We start from the raw sequence: 6,271 nt of genomic DNA on the forward strand, positions 1-6,271 counted from the left end.
CCGGCCCCGGCGCCAGCGCCTGTCGGACCAGCTACTTCCCAGGGGCAGAAGTCTGCAGACGCAGCCGGCAGTGCCTGGGGGGAACTCACCTGGGAGGCTCCCCCCAGCCCTCTCCCAGGACGATGGGAACAGGTTGCTATGGATACAGTTAGTTATGCCCAAAGCAGACAAGGCCGTCACCACAGCTCAGCGAGATGCCGCCCGGGGGACACAGGGTGCCCTCCACAGGCACCTGCCCGGCGGGGGCACGGGGCCTGAGCTGCCGGCTCGCCGGGGGAGGACCCTACTTCTGAACGGAAATCCCTTTCCGAGGCTGGCCTTGGTGGTGGGCTCACCTGGTGGACCGCCTCCCGGAGGCCCCCGCCCGGAGGCCCCGGCATGGAGGCCAGAGAGCCTGTCCCCGCCTCGCCGCCCGTCTGAGGTCTGTCCACGCCTGGCCGCCCGTCTGAGGCCTGTCCCCGCCTCGCCTCCCGTCTGAGGTCTGTCCCCGCCTTGCCCGCCACCCATTTGAGGCCTGTCCCCGCCTCGCAGGTGGCTGGCGGCGGCCCTCAGTGTGAGCGGAGGGAAGAAAAGAGACGGGGCATCTTCCGAACCCGGAACCAGGAGGTCACGGTTCCATTCCCGGTCCAGGCCCAGGCCTGGTGGTGGGCTCCGTCCCCAGAGTGGGGCGTGCAGGAGGCAGCCGATCCATGATTCTCACCATTGATGTTTCTCTCTCTCTCTCTCTCTCTCCCCCTCTCCCTTCCTCTTCTCTCAATAAAAATATAGTTTTTAAAAAGAAATGGGACATTTTGTTCAAGAAATTGCACAGAATGAAGGGGTCACCCCCAATGGGGGAGAGGGCCTCCCCGCGGCCAGTGGGTGAGGGACACACCATCTCCTCCCCCCTCATCCCTCCCCGAGCGACGCTGCTGGAGCAGGAAGGAATGCCACAGCCTCTTGTATCACCCGAGCCCAGCACCTCGCGGGGCTCCCGACTCTGGGACACGTCACGCCCCCCCCCCCTTCCCCGTGAGGCCGGAGTCTCCGGTACCTTCCGACAGGAGGGCGGGCTCAGAGCCAAGGAGCTTCCGGGTCCCAAAGCTTCCGCGGAGTCGCTGGAGGTCTCGCACCCAAACCGGTGAGTCCCGGGCCTCCGGGCCTGCGGAGAGCAGGCAGGGGCAGGGTGAGCGGGGCGCCCGGTCTCCGGCCGCCAGACCCGCCCCCAATGGCCTGGCCTGGCACCGCGGGAGGCTGGCCCGGGCCTCACCCAGGGCGCTGGCTCCCCGTCGGCCCCCTGCCCGCCTGCCCAGCGCCCCGGAGAGAGAAGCCGTGTTTCAAAGAGGAATGACACCCTGGCCGGCCGGCGTGGCTCAGGGGCTGAGCATCGACCTATGAGCCAGGAGGTCAGGGTTCGATTCCCGCTCGGGCACAGGCCCGGGTTACGAGCTCCATCCCCAGTGGGGGGCGTGCAGGAGGCAGCCGGTCCACGGTTCTCTCTCCTCACGGGTGTTCCTCTCTCTCTCTCCCTCTCCCTTCCTCTCTGACATCAATAAACATAAGCTTTAACAAACAATAATAAAGACATAAAGAGGGGTGTCCGTACCCCACCCTTGATTCCCGGGGACACAGCTCCGGCTCCCTGGAGGCGGGGCTGAGGCCGGGGCTTGGGTGCCCGCCTGGGTCCCATCAGGAAAAGCCTGGAGCGAGGGATCCAGCGAGACGGGAGAGGAGCAGGGGCCGGCCGAGGAGGGGGCGGCAGCCTGAGCCACCGGAGCGAGGGGAGCTCAGGGTCTGACTCACAGCACAGCCGGCCCCCTGGACGCCAGGGCCCCCTGCACCCCGACCAGCCAGGCCCTGGAGGCCGGCTGCCCTGGCTGCTCGGGGCCGCGTCCGCCCACCAGCTGAGGGCCATTCCCCGAGGCGGGACAGCTGGGGGTGGTTAGCATCCACTCCATTCCCATCAAGATTCCAACAGGAAAAAAAATTAATAATAATAATAATTAAAATTAAATTAAAATAAAAAAGATTCCAGCAGGCTCCGTGCACACTCGGCCAGGCAGGTTCGCAATGAGCTAGGCGTGTCTGTGTCGGGACGATTCCGCAGCTGGGGGGTGTCCCCTCCGGGCGCAGGAAGGTGGGAGAACACACGTGACCGCAGGTATTGCACACGGAGCCGCCAGAGACGGCCTGGACAGGGGCACCCGTACACACGCTCCGGCCAGGCCTCCCGCCCATCAGGGCCGCTCCTTCCCGTTAGCATCGGCAGCTGACGCGGGCGCCTGCGCCGTCCGATATCACCGCAGCGGAGTCACTGCCCTCGCGCCCGCGTGGGGCCCAGGGGCCTTGAACAGGCACCCCGCCGTGGCCGTGCCTGCGCCCGCGGGTGGGGGGAGTGGGCCTGGGACCCCGGGCGTACCCTGGCCAGGGCCCCCACCACGTGGAAAAGGAAGGATCTAGAACAGCCAGTGCCATTTTTTAAAGGAAGGCCCAAGCGTGCAGGAATCGTGCAAATGTCACGCGGACCGTAAAGCTATCTCCCCTGACCGTGACGGGGTAGGGTGGGGGGAGGATTGGCAGAATGATCGTCAGAGACACCGAGGGGTCAGAGAGTCCAGAAATAGAGCCACAGGTCCCGGGCCATTGTGTTTGCCAAGGCGCCCAGGTGATTGAACGGGGAAGTCATACTCTCTGCAACAGGGCGCCAGAGAGGGCATTTCGTACAAAAAGAGAAGGGAGGCCTGGCTGGTGTGGCGCAGTGGGTAGAGCGTTGGCCTGCGGACTGAGGGGTCCCGGTTCCATTCCGGCCAAGGGCACGTGCCTGAGTTGTGGGCAAGGTCCCCCGGGGGGTTGGGGGGGTGCAGGAGGCAGATGATCCGTGATTCTCTCTCATCATTGATGTTTCTCTCTATCCATCTTCCGTCCTCTCTGAAATCAATAAATAAATATGAGAGAGAGAGAGAGAGAGAGAGAGAGAGAGAGAGAGAGAGAGAGAGAGGGAGAGAGAAGAGACTTCCACCCTTCCTTGGTACAGAAATGCAAAAATTTTTAACTTGAACTGGATCACGAACCTGAGAGCTACAAAGAGAAAAAGGACTAGAAGACAACAGAAGACGTGTCTGCCATCTGGGTTCAGACACGTGGTTTTTGGATGGAAAACAAGACGCCTGCATCGTCACTGAAATGGCAGCACGTCGTCAGGATGGAAAACTGCTCTTCGGAGGACGCGGTTAAGAACACGGCGGACAGGCCCAGGCCCAGGCTGTGGGCTCGGTCCCCAGGGGGAGGCATGCAGGAGGCACCCATCGATGACTCTCCCTCATCACTGATGCTTCGTATCTCTCTCCCTTTCCCTTCTTCTCTGAAACCATTAAAAATATATTTAAATATGTGTGTGTGTGTGTGTGTGTGTGTATGTGTCTGTATTTACTGAATAAAAGTCTCGTATCTAGAACCAATAATGAACTCTCTCAGAACTCAATAATAAGACAAGGAATCCAATTTTAAAATGAGGCGAAAATCTGAACAGGTACCGAGAAAAATAAATGTTGGCAAACAAGCCCATGAGAAAATGCCCATTGTGGTGGGTCCTCAAAAAACTGCCTGCAGGCCCTGGCTGGTGCGGTTCAGTGGGTAGAGGGCCGGCCTGTGGACGGAGGGTCCTGGGCTCGGTTCCCGTCAAGGGCACATGCCCAGGTTACAGGCTCCACCCCCAGCGGGAGGCGGTGATGCTCTCTCATCACTGATGTTTCTCTCTCTCTCCCTCTCCCTTCCACTCTGGAATCAATACATATGAATTAAAAACAAACAAACAAGAAGAACTGCCGACGGGAACAACGTGCGACAGCGCTGCTCGCCTGCCGTGCGGCACCCGGGACTCTGGGGAACCCGCTGGGCCTGGGATAAAGTTCCCCGCACACTCGCCTATGACTCAGCCGTCCCACGGCGAGGCCCGTCCCCCAGAGGAGGGGAAACACGGCCACAGAGGCCCTCTGTTCGCAGGCTCGGGGCAGTGTGTTGACCTTGGCCTAGACTAGGAGCCACCCCCATGCCGTTAACCAGCGCGGGGCCGTGACGGGATTGCTGTGCGCCCCGATACGGTAATTACGGTAAGGGTCATTACGGTAAGGGCAAAGCGACAGGCCTGCTCCCACAGAGCCGGCACCCGGTGCCAGAGCCGGACAGCCATCCGAGAGCCACACCGGTGTCAGGCGGCAGCGGGGACAGGGACACCGATGCGGTCCGGAGAGCCCGTGCTGGGGGGACTCGATGGAGCCCGGGGGTATCAGGGAAGGCCTCCTGGAGGCAGTGACGCCCTAGCAAAGCCCAGGGGCTGATGGGAGGAGTGGGTGTGAACCAAGCCAAGGGGTTGCATCCCAGCTCCTGGAGGAGGGAGAGGGAGGGGCGGGGCTGGAGCGGCCGGTGGGGCCAGCTGAGCTCAGGGGACTATGGGAATGAGATCCTGGGAGCCCTGTGGGGGGGATGGGGGGAAGGACAGCCATCGGGAGGTGAGCGGCCGGTCTGGAACCTTCTACCCCCACCCGCCCCAGCTGCCACGAGGGAGCCCCGCGCTCCCCATTCATTACCTGACATAACGAATTGCCGGTGACATTTCCCACATTATAGACAAACGTGACGCATGGGCCCAGCTGTGTCCCTCCTCGTCACCGGCAATCGGTTGATAAATATGTTTGTTTGAGGTGAGCCGGGCCTCATCCATTAGAAATATTGTTTTTTCCGAACATGACATTGATTTAATTTAGCTCTAATCAATTTAAAATGGTTCTGACAATTAACAGGAGCTTCGAATATGACCTTAAAGTAATAGGATTCATCAGCTCGTGTTGAGGATTAAACGTACCCTAATAGGGCCATTTTTCTTCCGAGGGCATTCGGGGAGCGGCGAGGGGTCAGTCAAAACGAGATCAATTATTATAAATTATACAGTTAGAGTTGATTATGGATCCCCTGCTAATTTGTCTGAGGAGGGGTCCCCGGCGATGGAGTAATTTATTAATAACTGGCGCTCCCCCCGCCCGGGCCCGGGCCTGCCTCGGCAGCAGCTGCGGGGCCTCTGCCGCAGGCGCGGGCTTCTGTGCCAGGGCCGCCCCGGGTGTGCCGGTTACGCCCGGCATTAACTGGACCGGTTACGGTGAAAGACATTCCTGACAGGGGACTCCCTCAAAACTGGGCAAGCTGATCAGAAATGCATCGGGGAGCCTGGGCGCCCCCAGAGCCAGGCGCTCAGATGGTGAAGGGTGCCTGGAGGGACGGCTGGGGGCCGGGGAGGGAGCGGGCCGGGGGGGACACAGGCGGGGGAACGAATGGGTGGGTCACAGCTCCCACCCTGGTGGCCCATCGGGGATAAGTCACGGACAGACGGACGGACGGAACTCCATTTTCGCCAGAATCGTGCACAGGAGGGAGGGAGGAAGAGAGGAAGAGACAGAGGGAGGGAGTGAGGGAGGGAGGGAGACACATCAGTTGGTTGCTTTCCCACACAGGCCCTGACCAGGGCTGCGGATCGAACCTGCAACCCAGGTGCCTGGCCTTGACCAGGAATCGAACCCGAGACCCTTTGGTGCAGGGGCCGCCGCTCTCCCCTGAGCAGCACTGGCCAGGCCAGCCGAGGGCCCTGCAGGGCAGAGCTGGCTAGGACAGCCCTTGTGTGTCAGGGATGGAGGGACGGAGGCTCAGAGGAGGGCCCCTGGGGAAGGCAGTGGCCTCCGGTTCTGGAACCTTCTCGTCTAGCCAGGAGGTGAGGGGCCTGGCCTCACGGCTGCCCGGTGGGGCCGGGGTCAGGAAGTGGCGTGCGGGGGAGACGGGGTCACCGCGGCCGTCCTCGGTGCGCGCCCCTGCGGTGTGGGCTCCAGGTCTGTCGTCGCTTCGTCCTCTCCACACGGCGGCCGGCGGGCGGGGCGGGAGCCAGCACTTCGCCGGGTGTCCCCGCTCCGCTCGCACAGACAGCGCCTTGTGCCCTCTGGGTTTTGCTGAAGGAGGGAAGTCCTGGCCACAGCGGGCAGGGGCTCCCAGACCTGGTGTGTACAAGAGCCCCTGGGAGGTCAGGGCAATGCCAGGGCCCTGCTGGGGGCAGCCGGGCACTGGGGGAGGCTCTGGGCCTGCCTGGCTGCGCTGACGCCCAGGACTCGGAGGCAGGGCCACAGGAGGAGAGGGAGGTGGTTTGCACACTCAGACCTGCCCGCTTCCCTGCAGACGTGAGCACACGGGCAGGAGGCTCACAGGCCGGCTCCCACACCCACAGGAGAAGGTTCCTAGTGAAGGACTGGCCGCG

This window comes from Pipistrellus kuhlii, unplaced genomic scaffold (genome assembly GCF_014108245.1).
Source record: "Pipistrellus kuhlii isolate mPipKuh1 unplaced genomic scaffold, mPipKuh1.p scaffold_m20_p_17, whole genome shotgun sequence".
In the NCBI taxonomy this organism is placed as follows: domain Eukaryota; kingdom Metazoa; phylum Chordata; class Mammalia; order Chiroptera; family Vespertilionidae; genus Pipistrellus; species Pipistrellus kuhlii.